Genomic DNA, 20809 nt, shown 5'->3' with positions numbered 1-20809 from the left:
TAAAGCAGGACGATGTATAAAGCAGTGGGATGTACAAAGCAGGGGGATGTACAAAGCAGGGCAGAGTGTAAAGCAGGGGAGTGTGTAAAGCAGGGGAGTGTGTAAAGCAGGGGAGTGTGTAAAGCAGGGGAGTGTGTAAAGCAGGGGAGTGTGTAAAGCAGGGGAGTGTGTAAAGCAGGGGAGTGTGTAAAGCAGGGGAGTGTGTAAAGCAGGGGAGTGTGTAAAGCAGGGGCATGTATAAGGCAGGGGAGTGCATAAAGCAGGGGAGTGCATAATGCAGGGAGATGTATAAAGCAAGGGGAGTGTATAAAGCAGTGGAGTGTACAAAGCAGGGGATGTACAAAGCAGGGGAGCGTACAAAGCAGGGGAGCGTACAAAGCAGGGGAGCGTACAAAGCAGGGGAGCGTACAAATCAGGGGAGCGTACAAAGCAGGGGAGCGTACAAAGCAGGGGAGCGTACAAAGCAGGGGAGCGTACAAAGCAGGGGAGCCTACAAAGCAGGGGAGCCTACAAAGCAGGGGAGCGTACAAAGCAGGGGAGCGTACAAAGCAGGGGAGCGTACAAAGCAGGGGAGCGTACAAAGCAGGGGAGCGTACAAAGCAGGGGAGCGTACAAAGCAGGGGAGCGTACAAAGCAGGGGAGCGTACAAAGCAGGGGAGCGTACAAAGCAGGGGAGCGTACAAAGCAGGGGAGCGTTCAAAGCAGGGGAGCGTACAAAGCAGGGGAGCGTACAAAGCAGGGGAGCGTACAAAGCAGGGGAGCAGGGGAGCGTACAAAGCAGGGGAGCGTACAAAGCAGGGGAGCGTACAAAGCAGGGGAGCGTATAAAGCAGGGGTGTGTATAAAGCAGGGGGCTGTACAAAGCAGGGAAGTGTGTAAAGCAGGGAAGTGTGTAAAGCAGGGGAGTGTATAAGGCAGGGGAGTGCATAAAGCAGTGGAGTGCATAAAGCAGTGGAGTGCATAAAGCAGAGGGGTGTCTAAAACAGAGGAGTATATAAAGCAGGGGGGTATAAAGCAGGGGAGTGCATAAAGCAGGGGAGTGCATAATGCAGGGGGATGCATAAAGCAGGGGGATGCATAAAGTACGGGGGTGTATAAAGCAGGGGGGTGTATAAAGCAGGGGGGTGTATAAAGCAGGGGGGTGTATAAAGCAGGGGGGTGTATAAAGCAGGGGGGTGTATAAAGCAGGGGGTTGTATAAAACAGGGGAGTGTATAAAGCAGGGGGGTGTATAAAGCAGGGGGGTGTATAAAGCAGGGGGGTGTATAAAGCAGGGGGGTGTATAAAGCAGGGGGGTGTATAAAGCAGGGGGGTGTGTAAAGCAGGGGGGTGTATAAAGCAGGGGAGTGTATAAAGCAGGGGGTGTATATAGCAGGGGAGTGTATAAAGCAGGGGAGTGTATAAAGCAGGGGGGTGTATAAAGCAGGGGGGTGTATAAAGCAGGGGGGTGTATAAAGCAGGGGGGTGTATAAAGCAGGGCGAAGTATAAAGCAGGGGGAAGTATGAAGCAGGGGAGTGTATAAAGCAGGGGAGCGTATAAAGCAGGGGAGCGTATAAAGCAGGGGGGCGAAAAAGCAGGGGAGTGTATAAAGCAGGGGAGTGTATAAAGCAGGGGGATGTATCAAGCAGAGAAGTGTATAAAGCAGGGCGAAGTATAAAGCAGGGGGAAGTATAAAGCAGGGGAGTACATAAAGCAGGTGGAAGTATTAAGCAGGGGAGTGTATAAAGCAGAGGAGTGTGTAAAGCAGGAGGATGCATAAAGCAGTGCGATGTACAAAGCAGGGGAGCGTACAAAGCAGGGGAGCGTACAAAGCAGGGGAGCGTACAAAGCAGGGGAGCGTACAAAGCAGGGGAGCGTACAAAGCAGGGGAGCGTACAAAGCAGGGGAGCGTACAAAGCAGGGGAGCGTACAAAGCAGGGGAGCGTACAAAGCAGGGGAGCGTACAAAGCAGGGGAGCGTACAAAGCAGGGGAGCGTACAAAGCAGGGGAGCGTACAAAGCAGGGGAGCGTACAAAGCAGGGGAGCGTACAAAGCAGGGGAGCGTACAAAGCAGGGGAGCGTACAAAGCAGGGGAGACTGCAAAGAAAGCAGGGGAGCGTACAAAGCAGGGGAGCGTATAAAGCAGGGGGGCGTACAAAGCAGGGGGATGTACAAAGCAGGGCAGAGTATAAAGCAGGGGGGGTATAAAGCAGGGGAGTGTGTAAAGTAGGGGAGTGTATAAAGCAGGGGAGTGTATAAAGCAGGGGAGTGGACAAAAGCAGGGGATGTACAAAGCAGGGGATGTACAAAGCAGGGGATGTACAAAGCAGGGGATGTACAAAGCAGGGGATGTACAAAGCAGGGCAGAATATCAAGCAGGGGGGGGTATAAAGCAGGGGAGTGTATAAAGCAGGGGGGTGTATAAAGCAGGGAAGTGCATGAAGCAGGGGGATGCATGAAGCAGGGGGATGTACGAAGCAGGGGGGATGTACGAAGCAGGGGGGATGTACGAAGCAGGGGGGATGTACGAAGCAGGGGGGATGTACGAAGCAGGGGGGATGTACGAAGCAGGGGGGATGTACGAAGCAGGGGGGATGTACGAAGCAGGGGGGTGTATAAAGCAGGGGGATGTATAAAGCAGGGGGGGTAAAGCAGGGGGTTGTATAAAGCAGGGGAGTGTATAAAGCAGGGGGGGTGTATATAGCAGGGGAGTGTATCAAGCAGGGGAGTGTATCAAGCAGGTGGACGTATAAAGCAGGGGGGTGTATAAAGCAGGGGAGTGTATAAAGCGGCGGGTGTATAAAGCGGCGGGTGTATAAAGCGGCGGGTGTATAAAGCGGCGGGTGTATAAAGCGGGGGAGTGTATAAAGCACGGGAGTGTATAAAGCAGGGGGATGTATCATGCAGGGAAGTGTATAAAAGCAGGGCGGTTTATAAAGCAGGGGAGTGCATGAAGCAGTGGAGTGCATAAAGCAGAGGGATGTCTAAAACAGAGGAGTGTATAAAGCAGGGGGGTGTATAAAGCAGGGGAGTGCATAAAGCAGGGGGATGTACAAAGCAGGGCAGAGTATACAGCAGGGGGGGTATAAAGCAGGGGAGTGTGTAAAGCAGGGGAGTGTATAAGGCAGTGGAGTGCATAAAGCAGGGGAGTGCATGAAGCAGGGGGGTGTATAAAGCAGGGGGGTGTATAAAGCAGGGGGGTGTATAAAGCAGGGGGGTGTATAAAGCAGGGGGGTGTATAAAGCAGGGGGGTGTATAAAGCAGGGGGGTGTATAAAGCAGGGGGGTGTATAAAGCAGGGGGGTGTATAAAGCAGGGGGGTGTATAAAGCAGGGGATGTATAAAGCAGGGGGGTGTATAAAGCAGGGCAGAGTATCAAGCAGGGGGATGTATCAAGCAGGGAAGTGTATAAAGCAGGGGGATGTATAAAGCAGGGGATTGTATAAATCAGGGGATTGTATAAAGCAGGGGATTGTATAAAGCAGGGGGGGTATAAAGCGGGGGGGTATAAAGAAGGTGGGTGTATAAAGTAGGGGGGTGTATAAAGAAGGTGGGTGTATAAAGCAGGGGGATGTATGAAGCAGGGGCATGTATGAAGCAGGGGGATGTATGAAGCAGGGGGATGTATGAAGCAGGGGGATGTATGAAGCAGGGGGATGTATGAAGCAGGCGGATGTATGAAGCAGGCGGATGTATGAAGCAGGCGGATGTATGAAGCAGGCGGATGTATGAAGCAGGCGGATGTATGAAGCTGGGGGATGTATAAAGCTGGGGGATGTATAAAGCTGGGGGATGTATAACGCAGGGGAGTGTATAAAGCAGGGGGGTGTATATAGCAGGGGGGTGTATAAAGCAGGGGAGTGTATAAAGCAAGGGAGTGTATAAAGCAGGGGAGTGGTTAAAGAAGGGGGGTGTATAAAGCAGGGGGGTGTATAAAGCAGGGGGGTGTATAAAGCAGGGGGGTGTATAAAGCAGGGGTGTGTATAAAGCAGAGGAGTGTATAAAGCAGGGGATGTACAAAGCAGGGGATGTACAAAGCAGGAGAGCGTATAAAGCAGGGGGACGTATAAAGCAGGGGGACGTATAAAGCAGGGGGGGGATAAAGCAGGGGGGGATAAAGCAGGGGGTTGTATCAAGCAGGGGGATGTATCAAGCAGGGGGATGTATCAAGCAGGGGGGTGTATGAAGCAGGGGGGTGTATGAAGCAGGGGGGTGTATGAAGCAGGGGGGTGTATGAAGCAGGGGAGTGTATGAAGCAGGGGAGTGTATAAAGCAGGGGAGTGTATAAAGCAGGGGAGTGTATAAAGCAGGGGAGTGTATAAAGCAGGGGAGTGTATAAAGCAGGGGAGTGTATAAAGCAGGGGAGTGTATAAAGCAGGGGAGTGTATAAAGCAGGGGAGTGTATAAAGCAGGGGAGTGTATAAAGCAGGGGAGTGTATAAAGCAGGGGAGTGTATAAAGCAGGGGAGTGTATAAAGCAGGGGAGTGTATAAAGCAGGGGAGTGTATAAAGCAGGGGAGTGTATAAAGCAGGGGAGTGTATAAAGCGGCGGGTGTATAACGCGGGGGTGTATAAAGCAGGGGAGTGTATAAAGCAGGGGAGTGTATAAAGCACGGGAGTGTATAAAGCAGGGGATGTATCATGCAGGGAAGTGTATAAAGCAGGGCGGTTTATAAAGCAGGGGAGTGCATAAAGCAGTGGAGTGCATAAAGCAGAGGGATGTCTAAAACAGAGGAGTGTATAAAGCAGGGGGGTGTATAAAGCAGGGGAGTGCATAAAGCATGGGGATGTACAAAGCAGGGCAGAGTATAAAGCAGGGGGGGTATAAAGCAGGGCAGTGTGTAAAGCAGGGGAGTGTATAAGGCAGTGGAGTGCATAAAGCAGGGGAGTGCATAAAGCAGGGGGATGCATAAAGCTGGGGGATGCATAAAGCAGGGGGGTGCATAAAGCAGGGGGGTGCATAAAGCAGGGGGTGCATAAAGCAGGGGGGTGCATAAAGCAGGGGGGTGCATAAAGCAGGGGGGTGTATAAAGCAGGGGGGTGTATAAAGCAGGGGGGTGTATAAAGCAGGGGGGTGTATAAAGCAGGGGGGTGTATAAAGCAGGGGGGTGTATAAAGCAGGGGGGTGTATAAAGCAGGGGGGGTATAAAGCAGGGCAGAGTATCAAGCAGGGGGATGTATCAAGCAGGGAAGTGTATAAAGCAGGGGGATGTATAAAGCAGGGGGATGTATAAAGCAGGGGGGTGTATAAAGCAGGGGGGTGTATAAAGCAGGGGGTTGTATGAAGCAGGGGGGTGTATAAAGCAGGGGGGTGTATAAAGCAGGGGGGTGTATAAAGCAGGGGAGTGTATAAAGCAGGGGGATGTATCAAGCAGGGGAGTGTATAAAGCAGAGGAGTGTATAAAGCAGGGGATGTACAAAGCAGGGGATGTACAAAGCAGGGGATGTACAAAGCAGGGGATGTACAAAGCAGGGGATGTACAAAGCAGGGGAGTGGTTAAAGCAGGGGGATGTATCAAGCAGAGGAGTGTATAAAGCAGGGGATGTACAAAGCAGGGGATGTACAAAGCAGGGGGGTGTACAAAGCAGGGGGGTGTACAAAGCAGGGGGGTGTACAAAGCAGGGGGGTGTACAAAGCAGGGGGGTGTACAAAGCAGGGGGGTGTACAAAGCAGGGGGGTGTACAAAGCAGGGGGGTGTACAAAGCAGGGGGGTGTACAAAGCAGGGGGGTGTACAAAGCAGGGGGGTGTACAAAGCAGGGGGGTGTACAAAGCAGGGGGGTGTACAAAGCAGGGGGGTGTACAAAGCAGGGGGGTGTACAAAGCAGGGGGGTGTACAAAGCAGGGGGGTGTACAAAGCAGGGGGGTGTACAAAGCAGGGGGGGTGTACAAAGCAGGGGGGTGTACAAAGCAGGGGGGTGTACAAAGCAGGGGAGAGTACAAAGCAGGGGAGCGTATATAGCAGGAGGGCGTATAAAGCAGGGGGGCGTATAAAGCAGGGGGACGTATAAAGAAGGGGGACGTATAAAGCAGGGGGGGGATAAAGCAGGGGGATGTATCAAGCAGGGGGGTGTATGAAGCAGGTGGGTGTATGAAGCAGGGGGGTGTATGAAGCAAGGGAGTGTATGAAGCAGGGGAGTGTATAAAGCAGGGGAGTGTATAAAGCAGGGGAGTGTATAAAGCAGGGGAGTGTATAAAGCAGGGGAGTGTATAAAGCAGGGGAGTGTATAAAGCAGGGGGGTGTATAAAGCAGGGGGGTGTATAAAGCAGGGGGGTGTATAAAGCAGGGGGGTGTATAAAGCAGGGGGGTGTATAAAGCAGGGGGGTGTATAAAGCAGGGGGATGTACAAAGCAGGGAAGTGTGTAAAGCAGGGGAGTGTATAAGGCAGGGGAGTGCATAAAGCAGAGGGATGTCTAAAACAGAGGAGTGTATAAAGCTTGGGGGTGTATAAAGCAGGGGAGTGCATAAAGCAGGGGGATGTACAAAGCAGGGCAGAGTATAAAGCAGGGGGGTATAAAGCAGGGGAGTGTGTAAAGCAGGGGAGTGCATAAAGCAGGGGAGTGCATAAAGCAGGGGAGTGCATAAAGCAGGGGAGTGCATAAAGCAGGGGAGTGCATAATGCAGGGGGATGTATAAAGCAGGGGGTGTATAAAGCAGGGGGGTGTATAAAGCAGGGGGGTGTATAAAGAAGGTGGGTGTATAAAGCAGGGGGGTGTATAAAGCAGGTGGGTGTATAAAGTACAGGGATGTATGAAGCAGGGGGATGTATGAAGCAGGGGGATGTATGAAGCAGGGGGATGTATGAAGCAGGGGGATGTATGAAGCAGGGGGATGTATGAAGCAGGGGGATGTATGAAGCAGGGGGATGTATGAAGGAGGCGGATGTATGAAGCAGGCGGATGTATGAAGCAGGCGGATGTATAAAGCTGGGGGATGTATAACGCAGGAGAGTGTATAAAGCAGGGGGGTGTATAAAGCAGGGGGGTGTATAAAGCAGGGGGGTGTATAAAGCAGGGGGGTGTATAAAGCAGGGGGGTGTATAAAGCAGGGGGGTGTATAAAGCAGGGGAGTGTATCAAGCAGGGAAGTGTATCAAGCAGGGGGATGTATAAAGCAGGGTGGTGTATAAAGCAGTGGAGTGTATAAAGCAGTGGGGTGTATAAAGCAGGGGAGTGCAGAAAGCAGGGGGATGTACAAAGCAGGGCAGAGTATAAAGCAGGGAAGTGTGTAAAGCAGGGAACTGTGTAAAGCAGGGGAGTGTATAAGGCAGTGGAGTGCATAAAGCAGGGGAGTGCAGAATACAGGGGGATGTATAAAGCAGGGGAGTGTTCGTCGGAGGAGGAGCAGTCTCTGTCAGGGAGAGAACCTGAGAACGTCTAAGACACTCAGAAGGTAAGTGATTTTTACTTTTATACCTTTTTCAAATTGTGTGTGTCGGGGGGAAACTGCAGTGACATCACAGAAAAGCTGTGGCCTGAGTGGCTGGTTGGGAATCTACACTAAATTAAAAAAATTAAGCATTGGTAACTAATTAAACATAATTACTGAAGTACAATTTAGTGGGATATCTAAGCCAGAGATCGGAGAGTACTATATTTAGCTTTCGCATTTCTATTAGAAATCTAGTGCTAGGAAACAGTAACTTTGAAATTTTAAAAAATATATTAAAAAATAAATAAAAATTTTAATTTTAATTTTAATTAATTGACGCAATGTCAGTTAGAGGGGTGCAGTGCTCTGACTGTGAGATGTGGCAGGTCCGGGAGGCTTCCAGCGTCCCGGATGGCTTCATCTGCAGAAAGTGCACCCAACTGGAGCTCCTCACAGACCGCATGGTTCGGTTGGAGCAGCAATTGGATGCACTTAGGAGCATGCAGGTGGCGGAAAGCGTCATAGATCGCAGTTATGTAAATGTGGTCACACCCAAGGTGCAGGCAGAGAAATGGGTGACCACCAGAAAGGGCAGGCAGTCAGTGCAGGAATCCCCTGTGGTTGTCCCCCTCTCGAACAGGTATACCCCTTTGGATACTGTCGGGGGGGGATAGCCTATCAGGGGAAAACAGCAGCAGCCAGAGCAGTGGCACCACGGCTGGCTCTGATGTTCAGAAGGGAGGGTCAAAGCGCAGAAGAGTAATAGTAATAGGGGACTCTATAGTCAGGGGCACAGATAGGCGCTTCTGTGGACGTGAAAGAGACTCCAGGATGGTATGTTGCCTCCCTGGTGCCAGGGTCCAGGATGTCTCCGAATGGGTAGAGGGCATCCTGAAGGGGGAGGGCAAACAGGCAGAGGTCATTGTACATATTGTTACTAACGACATAGGCAGGAAGGGGCATGAGGTCCTGCAGCAGGAGTTCAGGGAGCTAGGCAGAAAGTTAAAAGACAGGACCTCGAGGGTTGTAATCTCGGGATTACTCCCTGTGCCACGTGCCAGTGAGGCTAGAAATAGGAAGATAGAGCAGCTAAACACGTGGCTAAACAGCTGGTGTAGGAGGGAGGGTTTCCGTTATCTCGAGCACTGGGAGCTCTTCCGGGGCAGGTGTGACCTGTATAAGAAGGACGGGCTGCATCTAAACCGGAGAGGCATAAATATCCTGGCCGCGAGGATTGCTAGTGTCACACGGGAGGGTTTAAACTAGTATGGCAGGGGGGTGGGCACGGGAGCAATAGGTCAGAAGGTGAGAGCATTGAGGGAGAACTAGGGAATAGGGACAGTGTGGCTCTGAGGCAGAGCAGACAGGGAGAATTTCCTGAACACAGCGGGTCTGGTGGCCTGACGTGCATATGTTTTAATGCAAGAAGTATTACGGGTAAGGCAGATGAACTTAGAGCTTGGATTAGTACTTGGAACTATGATGTTGTTGCCATTACAGAGACCTGGTTGAGGGAAGGGCAAGATTGGCAGCTAAACGTTCCAGGATTTAGATGTTTCAGGCGGGATAGAGGGGGATGTAAAAGGGGAGGCGGAGTTGCGCTACTGGTTCAGGAGAATATCACAGCTGTACTGCAGGAGGACACCTCAGAGGGCAGTGAGGCTATATGGGTAGAGATCAGGAATAAGAAGGGTGCAGTCACAATGTTGGGGGTTTACTACAGGCCTCCCAACAGCCAGCGGGAGATAAAGGAGCAGATAGGTAGACAGATTTTGGAAAAGAGTAAAAACAACAGGGTTGTGGTGATGGGAGACTTCAACTTCCCCGATATTGACTGGGACTCACTTAGTGCCAGGGGCTTAGACGGGGCGGAGTTTGTAAGGAGCATCCAGGAGGGCTTCTTCAAACAATATGTAGACCGTCCAACTAGGGAAGGGGCGGTACTGGACCTGGTATTGGGGAATGAGCCCGGCCAGGTGGTAGATGTTTCAGTAGGGAGCATTTCGGTAACAGTGACCACAATTCAGTAAGTTTTAAAGTACTGGTGGACAAGGATAAGAGTGGTCCTAGGATGAATGTGCTAAATTGGGGGAAGGCTAATTATAACAATATTAGGCGGGAACTGTTTGCACTGAGTGCTGAGGTTTGCACTGAGTGCTGAATTTGGTGCTTTTTGAGTGCTATAGTAAGAGTTTGGTGACCGAGGGAGTGCTGAATTTGGTGCTTTTTGAGTGCTATAGTAAGAGTTTGGTGACCGAGGGAGTGCTGAATTTGGTTCTTTTTGAGTGCTATAGTAAGAGTTTGGTGACCGAGGGAGTTAGGTGAGGAGGGAGTAAGGTGCTCCTTTCATTTTGTTTCCGACATTTCCGCAAAGATTGCGAAGAGAGCCAGGAGTTTACAGAAAGTGTAGCTGACTGGGAGCAGAGTCGGAGGGCGGAGATCTAGTTAGTCCACAGGGCAGCTATATTCTGTCAGGTAAGAAGGGATGGAGGCTAGGCCAGTTGCATGCTCCTCCTGTAGGATGTGGGTGGTGAGGGATACCACCGGTGTCCCCGCTGACTATACCTGCGGGAAGTGCACCCAACTTCAGCTCCTCAAAGACCGTGTTAGGGAACTGGAGCTGAAGCATAAGTCCCCAGGGCCTGATGGGATATACCCCAGAATACTGAAGGAGGCTGGAGAGGAAATTGCTGAGGCCTTGACAGAAATCTTTGGATCCTCGCTGTCTTCAGGGGATGTCCCGGAGGACTGGAGAATAGCCAATGTTGTTCCTCTGTTTAAGAAGGGTAGCAAGGATAATCCCGGGAACTACAGGCCGGTGAGACTTACTTCAGTGGTAGGGAAATTACTGGAGAGAATTCTTCGAGACAGGATCTACTCCCATTTGGAAGCAAATGGACGTATTCGTGAGAGGCAGCACGGTTTTGTGAAGGGAAGGTCGTGTCTCACTAACTTGATAGAGTTTTTCGAGGAGGTCACTAAGATGATTGATGCAGGTAGGGTAGTGGATGTTGTCTATATGGACTTCAGTAAGGCCTTTGACAAGGTCCCTCATGGTAGACTAGTACAAAAGGCGAAGTCACACGGGATCAGGGGTGAGCTGGCAAGGTGGATACAGAACTGGCTCGGCCATAGAAGGCAGAGAGTAGCAATGGAAGGATGCATTTCTAATTGGAGGGCTGTGACCAGTGGTGTTCCACAGGGATCAGTGCTGGGACCTTTGCTCTTTGTAGTATATATAAATGATTTGGAGGAAAATGTAACTGGTCTGTTTAGTAAGTTTGCAGACGACACAAAGGTTGGTGGAATTGCAGATAGCGATGAGGACTGTCGGAGGATACAGCAGGATTTAGATTGTTTGGAGACTTGGGCGGAGAGATGGCAGATGGAGTTTAATCCGGACAAATGTGAGGTAATGCATTTTGGAAGGTCTAATGCAGTAGGGAATATACAGTGAATGGTAGAACCCTCAAGAGTATTGAAAGTCAAAGAGATCTAGGAGTACAGGTCCACAGGTCATTGAAAGGGGCAACACAGGTGGAGAAGGTAGTCAAGAAGGCATACGGCATGCTTGCCTTCATTGGCCGGGGCATTGAGTATAAGAATTGGCAAGTCATGTTGCAGCTGTATAGAACCTTAGTTAGGCCACACTTGGAGTATAGTGTTCAATTCTGGTCGCCACACTACCAGAAGGATGTGGAGGCTTTAGAGAGGGTGCAGAAGAGATTTACCAGAATGTTGCCTGGTATGGAGGCATTAGCTATGAGGAGCGGTTGAATAAACTCGGTTTGTTCTCACTGAAACAAAGGAGGTTGAGGGGAGACCTGATAGAGGTATACAAAATTATGAGGGGCATAGACAGAGTGGATAGTCAGAGGCTTTTCCCCAGGTTAGAGGGGTCAATTACTAGGGGGCATAGGTATAAGGTGAGAGGGGCAAGGTTTAGAGTAGATGTACGAGGCAAGTTTTTTACGCAGAGGGTAGTGGGTGCCTGGAACTCGCTACCGGAGGAGGTGGTGGAAGCAGGGACGATAGTGACATTTAAGGGGCATCTTGACAAATACATGAATAGGATGGGAATAGAGGGATACGGACCCAGGAAGTGTAGAAGATTGTAGTTTAGTCGGGCAGCATGGTTGGCACGGGCTTGGAGGGCCGAAGGGCCTGTTCCTGTGCTGTACATTTCTTTGTTCTTTGTTTGTTTGTATCAAGCAGGGGGGTGTATCAAGCAGGGGGGGGGTGTCAAGCGGGGGGGGGGGGGGGGGGTGTCAAGCAGGGGGGGGGGTGTCAAGCAGGGGGGGGGGGTCAAGCAGGGGGGGGGGGTGTCAAGCAGGGGGGGGTGTCAAGCGGGGGGGGGGGGGGGTGTCAAGCAGTGGGTTGGTGTCAAGCAGGGGGGGTGTCAAGCGGGGGGGGTGTCAAGCAGGGGGGGGGTGTCAAGCGGGGGGGGGGTGTCAAGCGGGGGGGGTGTCAAGCAGGGGGGTGCGTCAAGCAGGGGGGTGCGTCAAGCAGGGGGGTGCGTCAAGCAGGGGGGTGCGTCAAGCAGGGGGGTGCGTCAAGCAGGGGGGTGCGTCAAGCAGGGGGGTGCGTCAAGCAGGGGGGTGCGTCAAGCAGGGGGGTGCGTCAAGCAGGGGGGTGCGTCAAGCAGGGGGGTGCGTCAAGCAGGGGGGTGCGTCAAGCAGGGGGGTGCGTCAAGCAGGGGGGTGCGTCAAGCAGGGGGGTGCGTCAAGCAGGGGGGTGCGTCAAGCAGGGGGGTGCGTCAAGCAGGGGGGTGCGTCAAGCAGGGGGGTGCGTCAAGCAGGGGGGTGCGTCAAGCAGGGGGGTGCGTCAAGCAGGGGGGGTGCGTCAAGCAGGGGTGTGCGTCAAGCAGGGGGGGTGCGTAAAGCAGGGGGGGTGCGTAAAGCAGGGGGGGTGCGTAAAGCCGGGGAGTGCGTAAAGCCGGGGAGTGTGTATCCCAATGGAGTGTATAAACCAGGGGAGTGTATGGAACCAGGGGAGGATGCACAACAAGAGTGTGTGTAAAATGAGGAGAGTGTACAGCAGTTGAGTGCTCAAACCAGATGAGTGTGAAACCAGGACAGCATGTAAACCAGAGGAGTGTGTGAAACTAGCGTGGTGTAAACCAGGGGATTGTGTAAATCAGGGGATTGCTTCACAGTGCCAGGTTCCAAGGTTTGATTCCCGCTTGGGTCGCTGCCTGTGCAGAGTCTGCACGTTTTCCCTGTGTCTGTGTGGGTTTCCTCCGGATGCTACGGTTTCCTCCCACAAGTCCCGAAAGACATGCTTGTTATGTGAATTGGACATTCCCCCAATATTTTGTTTTCTGACTTGTCTCAGTAGAAACTTACGAATAATTCTGTATTTTTATATCAGCTGTACGATCTGACTTTTTACTTGCACCAAAGGTTCACAACTTGTGAGATTAAAGTGCTTCTGATACATTTTAATCCAACAAAGTTACAAAAAAATGCAAATGGATACTTACACATTGCTGAATCTGTACCTAATTAATTCTACACTGATTACTTTACGAAAAGCTATTATCACAACAAGTTGATCCAACGTTCCATGATATGGCGGGGGGGCGAATTGTGGAAAATTATCCCGCCTGCCCTCTCGTGTATCACTGTTGGATTGGACATGTTTATCTGGGACTTGACGTCAATGTGAGTCTGACTGCTTCTGTTCTCTGTGACGGTGGAGTTGATGTTGTGTTTGTGTCTCTGCAATGTTGGATTAATATTGTACTTACTGTCAGTTAGAAGGAGACGTGTACATTCACGTTGCTGCGGAATCATCATCTTGGAACTCATCTCTTCATCTGTTGAACTGGGTGGAAGATAACATATCTCTTGTAAATCAGGGCCAGATGAGGCCAATGATAGATCAATCTATTCTTTCAATTGATAATCAGTAAAATAAAGAAAATACTCTCCAAATCCTAACCCAGAATCAGACAATAAGCCAGGCCCAGAAAGAGCTCTCCCCTCCCCCCGCTCACTCCAAGTCCCGGAACAAGATCGTGCTCCGCTGTGCCTCTTGCAAACAGCCCCCGATTCTCCCTGAACTCCCCCCAAGTCAGTAATGATCTCTGAGCCTCTTTGCTCACACTCCCAGATGGATGTGCTGCTGCAATGAGAACGCTGTTCCTGGGCTGGAGGGGCTGCACATGCGCTCTCACCCTCAGTGACGACAGGCAGGGGGCGGGGTTACGCCGGGCGTGCGCAGATCCCCGCAGCAATTCCGCATTGAGAACCAATGGGAATATTCCCCATTTCACTGTCATCACATATAGAGCAAAACCTCCTATAGAGCCCGTGTTGGGGGCAGTGTGTGTGGTTTTTTTTTTCGGGTTTAACAACTGTCATAATATTTTTGTGGTTTGTTTTTTTTCCCTTGTGTTTTTTTTCCTCGTGAGTGATGACCTGCTGCATTTATCTCCACGCAGCAGGATTAAAACCCTGCATCCACCGACTATTCTGGAGTGATGCACGGCGTGACAACGAAAGTAAAAATACAAAAATTAACTGAGGGACAAAAGCAAACCGGGGGGTGCTCCAAAAAGAAAGCAACTGGAGCAGAGCCCAAAAAGGAATCAGAAAGGAAACGGAAACGTAACAAAACCCGTTAAATTAAAGTGTGAAAATCAGGGTTGATGAGGCAGTCCAACCCCTACGGTGGCCACCGAGCACGGAAGGCCTCAAGTGTGCTCGTGGTCACCACAAGCTCCCACTCCAGGGACACCCGGCCACGAACGAGGCTGCGGAGGAGGGGCAGACAGTCAGGCCGGACGACCCCCTCGGTCACCCGCTGCCTGGACCTATTAATGGCAAGTGTGGCCAGGAACAGGAGCAGGTTCACAAGGGGGTCCTCTGCCTTCCCCGCTTCCCCACCTTCCCACACCAGATGTCCATCGATCAGGAGCGTGGGGCTTAAGTACAAAGAAAACCTCAACAACAATATCGTCAAAAAACTAAAAAAGGAGTGCAGCCTAAGACAGACAACAAACACATGCTCCACAGACTCCACCAGGCCGCAAAAGTGGCAGGTCTCTGGGGAGGCCGTGTGGCGATTTAACCGATGGTTGCACGACACGGCCTTGTGCAGCACCCTCCACCCCAGGTCCCCAAGTCTTATAGGGAAGACGCCTCCGTAGAGGGAACTCCAGTTGGGACCTCCGCTGCCGGACAGCAGCAAGGCACGCCAAGCCGTGTCCGGATGGCGGGCGAGGGCAAGGAGGTGGAAGGTGTGCAGCAGCAGGCCGTACAGGAAACCCATCTGCGCGGTACGAAAAGGCAGGGGGGGTGTCGACATGAAGCGACTGGGGTTGTGGGGTACCGGCGCCTGAAAGGGGTTCCGGGGCCTGGGACCAGCGTGGCATTCCGTCCGAGCAGACGTCCGCTCAGACGGGATGCCACCGCACAACTGCGCCGTCTCGAGACCAAGGGGCCGAGCACGACCGTTTTGAGGCCTCGGATGGGCTTGGCCGCGTGCTGGATGGACACAGCACCGCGCTCGGCGAGCTCGTAGGGCGTCATCCAGTCCACTCCTCTGCCACCCTGCACGTCCCCGATCCTGGTCACCCAGACATCCACAGCCCTCCGCTCCGCCAGCCACCGGAATGGATATTGGCTGAGGTGCGGATTCCTGAGCAGCGGCTCCCTTATGAGAGCCACTACTCCTGACAGCGGAGAGCTGTGGCACGTGGGGACCCTGTTCCTGACTTTGAGACGGTCCTGGTACAAGACGGGCAGCGCCAACAAAGAATTCTGAAGACCTTGCTGGTCAACATCGTAGTTCAGGCCGTGCACCTGGCAGAAGAAATATGTCGCCAAGGCACACCATCGTGGAGGAGGCTCAATGTACAGGTATCGCTGCAGAGTCTGAAGGCGTAAAGTCGTGATCTGGATGCAAAGGCACACCAGCGCCTGACCGCCCTCCGCAAGCGGGAGACTCCAGACCTCCGCAGCGACCCAGTGCAATACATTTTCCCAGAAGAACCGAATCAGAGTTCTCTGGATGCCTGTGACAAAGTCAGGGGGAGGGGTCAAAGTGACCAGCCAGTACCACAACATGGAGGCTATCAGCTGGTTTATGATGAGAACCCGACCCCTGTAGGACATCACTCGGAGCAGTCCTGTCCAGCGACCCAGGCGAGCGGTGACCTTGGTCTCCAACTCCTGCCAGTTCGCCGGCCAGGCTTCCTTTGCTGGGCAAAGATAGACTCCCAAGTCGAGGATGTTGGTCTAAGTAGAGGATGTTGGTCCGGCTCCAACTGAAGGGCCTGAGCTCCTCTGGGAGGGGGTCCATCTGCCATGGACCGACCAGGAGTCCGGAACATTTAGCCCGGTTGATCCCAGCTGAAGATGCGGCGGAGTACACAGCCTGGCACTCTCGCATCCTTCGCAGGTCACCGGGGTCAATGAACATGAGCAGCACATCATCAGCGTAAGCCAAAACGACCACCGCCATGCCCAGCTCACGCAGAACCAGCCCCGACAACCTCTTCCGCAGGAGGCGCAGGAAAGGCTCCACGCAGAGAGAATAAAGTTGGCCGGGCAAGGGGCAGCCCTGACGCACACCTCTCCCAAAGCGAAGGGGCGCTGTCAGGGACAGGTTAACCTTAATCAGACACTCCAAGGCAGCGTACAGTAATCGGATCCGGGCGACAAAGTGCGTCCTGAACCAGAAGGCTCGCAGAGGCCCGAGCAAATAATCGTGCCCCACCCTGTCGAACGCCCTCTCCTGGTCAAGAGACAGGTAGGCGCTCAACATCCCAGTCATCTGGGAATGATGGATGTCCCGGACCAGATGGATATTATGGTAAATGGTGCGGTCCGGGACGGTGTGGGACTGTCAGGGTGGATCATGGTAAATGGTGCGGTCCGTGACGGTGTGGGACTGTCAGGGTGGATCATGGTAAATGGTGCGGTCCGGGACGGTGTGGGACTGTCAGGGTGCATCATGGTAAATGGTGCGATCCGGGACGGTGTGGGACTGTCAGGGTGGATCATGTGGTCCAGCACAGGGCCACGGCGCAAAGACATGACTGTGGCAATTATTTTGTAGTATGTGCTGAGGAGGGAGACCGCTCGCCTGTTTTTGGGTCGGCGGAAATCCCCTTTCTTGGGCAGCAGGGCAACAACGGCCCTGCGCCACGAAAGGGGCATCTCCCCGGTCACGATACATTCCCCAGGACCCCCGCGTAGTCGCTCCCCAGGACGTCCCAGCATGCACTGAAGAACTCCGCGGTCAGCCCGTCCAGCCCTGGGGTCTTGCCCCTTGACAAGCTGTCGAGGGCGCCGGTCTTGATGATTGACGGTTTGGTCGAGACCCCGACGCCCTCCGGGCCGACCTGCGGCAGGTCCTCCCGCAGAACTCTGCAAGCGTCCTCGCTGCACGGATCCGGAGTATAGAGGTCAGAATAAAAGTCCCTGATTAGTGTCCTGACCCCCTCCGGATCCGAGACGAGGGACCGTCGTCGGCCGACTGGCCCTGCGTCCTCTTTCCAGCGAGTAGAAGGGGGAGCCACGGTCCATGTCTGTCAGGAGACGGATCCGTGACCTCACATACGCGCCGTGGGACCCGACAAGTTGCAGGTCCCGCAGCACGCCCGTCTTCTCCCTGTACAGCAGCCCCAGGGCCGGGTCCTCATCCGGCTGAGGGAGACGTGACTCCAGATGGAAGACTTCTTCAGCCAATTTGGCGATCATGTATTTCCGCCCCGGCATCGACCGCTTCGTGTACCCCTGACAGAAGGCGCGGACATGAGTCTTGCCCAAGTCCCACCATAGCCTCAAGGAGGGGAAGCCACCCTGCTTCTTTCTCCAGCCGGCCCAGAAACGGCAAAGCGATTCCAGGAACCTCTTGTCCTCCAGCAGCAGGTTGTTAAAGTGCCAGTACGCGGACCGTGCCTGAGCGCGGAGCTGGCCGAGCCCCGCCCACACCAGGAGTCCCCCGAGGAACAGAACAGCCTGTCGCTGCTCCCCCTGGTCCGAGTCGATCCCACCCCCAGGATCACCCTCAGGCGGGTTCCTCGCAGGCCCCCCCCCCCTCGATTCAGAGTCCGTGGCGACACCGACCCCGCCATCGATGCCGGGCCCTCGGAGAGACCCCCTGGAACAGCTCCGGGATGGATCCTGGGCTCCTTCGCATCGTCTGCTTGGGCCTTGTGAGCGGGAGCCTTCCTCGCCGTCGCCCGCCCACGACCCGAAGATATAGGGGCTCTGATGGCTGCCGCAGGCCCCCAGCGATGAACAAAAGGTATTCGGGGAGTAAAACTGCACCGGGCAGAACAAGCATTTGGGGGGTCACGTCTCCGCCCGCCCCCAGGCCTCCCTGCTCGGGGGACGACGGCAGCTCGGTCACATCAGCGGCTGCTTTGGCCTTCTTTTTAACGGGGCTGGGCATCAGGGTGATGGAAATAAACACAGGAGATACCCAACCCCGCTCGCCTGGGGAGGGGGTAGCAAGATCCACCACCATCTCCAACCCAAGCCGCTGGCGCTTGCGGTGGGCAAGCTGGTGTTGCTGCGGGGCCACTACTGCTGGAAGGCCCTCGGCAGCAACCCCCCCCACCCTCTGCAATGCCCCCCCCCCCTCCGCATCGCCGAGCCCCTGGGACTGTGGTGGGGCCGGAACAGCATCCAGCTCGGGACTGTACACAGGGTCCCCACCGCCCTCCGGAGCCTGTGTGTTGGTCTCTCCAGACCCCTCATGTTGTTGTGAGGTGGCGGCGGCATCGCGAGGTGAGGCTGCGGCCTCTGTGTTGGTTGGGACGGGCACGGGGTCAGTACTCGTGATGGGGCCAAGGTGTGGGTGGGCCCGGTCCGACCATCGCGCCGTCTTCCGTTTGGCCTTTTTAGGCCGCCAACAGCCGAGGTGTTGTCAGGGGCCGGCTGCTGGGCAGACAGAGGTGGTGGAGGAGAGGGGGGCAGTGCCTGCCGTGGCCGCCCTGGAGATGTTGTTGGCAGTGGCCGTTAGGGTGGGGCAGTTCCGGCGAATATGCCCCAGCCCACTTCAGGCATGGCACCGCATGCCATCCGCAGACCAGATCACTTTATGGTCCTTCCCTTGGTGGGGAGCCACAAATCCTCCCTCCATGACCTCCTCCCGGGTCAGGCAGACAAAACCCTGATGCCGGAAGGAGTATTAATGACTGAGGGAAGTGTCCCGCAGGCCGAGTGTCAGCGGCGCCACCCCGGACCTGACCTCCCCCAGGAAGTTGAGATGGGGAGGAGGAGCTCGGTGGGGAGGTAGAGCGGGACGTTTGAAGGAGTGACACATTCGGCAGTGGCCTCCAGTGGGTCCACCACCACGTGTGCCCCACCCACTGTGAGCCCCCTTTCCAGGACACGGTAGACCACCTGCTCGGCCCGCAGGAAAAACACGGCCTGACCGGAAGATTTCCGGGGAGGGTGGAGGTGTGGGGCTAGGGTTCAGGTGTGAGCTTAGGTAGTTGGGGAGGGCTGGTTTAGCACAGTGGGCTAAGCAGCTGGCTTGTAATGCAGAACACGTCCAGCAGCGTGGGTTCAATTCCCATGCCGGACTCCCCAAACAGGCGCCGGAATGTGGCGACTGGGGCTTTTCACAGTAACTTCATTGAAGCCTACTTGTGACAATCTATTATTATTAATATGCTCTTTCCAAGGGCCGTTGCAGACTTGATGGGCCGAATGGCCACTGTAGACTCGATGAAATCTATGAACTCAGCTCCAGCTCCAGTTGAAAGCTTCTCCAGTCTCCACTTGAATTGTTGACAAACAGTTCGGAGCAGTTTGCAGCACTTTCTCTGTAATGAGCACCATGACATACTGACAAAGCTGGATTTTAAAATTCTTCTTCAGTAACTGCATGTTTACCAATAATAATTCTTATAATGTTTCATTGCTCAGGTCTCTTCTTGTAGTATGAGACCTGGTCTTGTCCTAATGTCTGAAACTGCCTTTTCCATTCTGCTTCAGTTATAAATGTTCTTATCTGTAACATATGTACTGCATCAATGACATTAGATCAGTTAGTCCTGGTAAATGAAGGAAAAGTGGATGAACTGAATCAGCAGAATTTTACAGAGCAGTACTTTTAAACCGTTTTTACCTGCGACCCATTTTAACCAACCGGCTATCCCTTGGGACCCATGCTGGCCAGCCTTTGGGACCCACACCAGCTGACCTCTGTGACCCACTATGTTCTCTTACCTTTAATCCAGTAGGTGAACTTGCTTGGTCCTTATGATCTCTTTCCAATCAGGTTTAGAGGAGAGGGCAGTGCATATATCAGGTGCAGAGTTCAGCTGGTTCCTGTGTGCTGTCTTCATCCTTTTGAGGATGAAAAATCCAACCTTGAACATGTAGATCCTTGTGATGTGGAATAGCAAAAGAATGTTTGCTTTACTCCGTACTGGGTACTCCTCGGAGACGCTACGCTGGAACTCTGAAAACCTCATGGAGTTGTGCCGTATTTTTAATGTGCTGTCACAGGTAAGGTGCAGAAGCTCAGTTTGTACATTTGGAGTGAGCTATAAATCAGTAAATTGAGTCTGGGGTCTCGAACTCAAAGGGAGTTTTCACCAACTAATTCTCTCTCAAAATCTGAAACTTCTCCTCTGGAAAATAGCGATATAAACTGTTGTTCAGTGCAGCCAGTCTATCGACAGTTCCCTTCCTAACCGTTTTCTTCGAGATGTCATTGCAGTGTGGGGAACATGTTGTAGGTTTGGCTTTCTACGCGCAGTTGCCTAACGTTCAATGACTTTTGGAAAGCATCAAATTCTTCACAGCGCCAAAAGCAATCATCCTCCTTCCCTGACAATTTGCGGTTCAGTGTGTTTAGAATTGAAAAGATGTCTGGAAGGCGAGACATAGAGAGCTTCCACGTTTCATCAGCAAACAAATCAGCCAGAGGGGATCCGGATTTGCATTGGCACAATTTATAAAGACATACCTTCAAATATCACCTTTATTCTGCTGTGTTCCTGTTTCCAGCTTCTTCTTAATGGGTTGTTGAGCAGAGGCCGTGGAGCTCACCCCAGCTCTGCTTTGTGTTGCTGTGGACTCTCCTCAGCGACTCTCTCCCACAGATTTAGATGTGTGATCCGGGCCTGTTTGTGTCTCTGACCCTCTCTTCCTTATTACAAAACCGTCCATTTTCAATTCTTCACAGCTGCCAGCTACAAAATGGAGGATCTGCTCTCTGGCGCCGCTTCAACCTGCTGTTGCTTCAAAGAAGCTGCCCTTGGACAGCCCGGTGACGTCAGGAGGAGGCGGTCCGGCCCGCTGTGTACCGCGCATGCGCACTGCCTGATCGGGCTGAGTGGGCACGCATGCGCGGGATAGCCGGCACCCGGGACAGTCCCTGGAGAGTGACGTGTTATTACCAGCAGAGAGAATGTGCTGCTGCCGGCAGAGGGAGGCCCAGAGTCAGAGCAATGTGTCAATTAGGGGAATCTGACTGGCCACAGAAGTTTG

At 53.2% G+C, this 20809-nt stretch overlaps 1 long non-coding RNA gene across 1 annotated transcript in view; it reads right to left on the bottom strand.

Moving 5' to 3' along the window:
• LOC140399989 (uncharacterized) overlaps positions 1–20599 on the bottom strand; it is a 63255-nt gene extending 42656 nt beyond the window's left edge. The window contains exons 1-2 of the long non-coding RNA XR_011937940.1: positions 19541–20599; positions 13096–13172 (exon numbers count right to left, since the gene is read on the bottom strand). This is a non-coding gene — a long non-coding RNA (uncharacterized lncRNA). The remainder of the gene's footprint in view (positions 1–13095; positions 13173–19540) is intronic.
• Positions 20600–20809: the final 210 nt, after the last annotated feature.

This window comes from Scyliorhinus torazame, chromosome 24 (assembly GCF_047496885.1).
Source record: "Scyliorhinus torazame isolate Kashiwa2021f chromosome 24, sScyTor2.1, whole genome shotgun sequence".
Classification (NCBI taxonomy): Eukaryota; Metazoa; Chordata; class Chondrichthyes; order Carcharhiniformes; family Scyliorhinidae; genus Scyliorhinus; species Scyliorhinus torazame.
The sequence above is the reverse complement of the archived record's forward strand: the minus strand, read 5'-3'. Positions and strand labels throughout refer to the sequence as shown.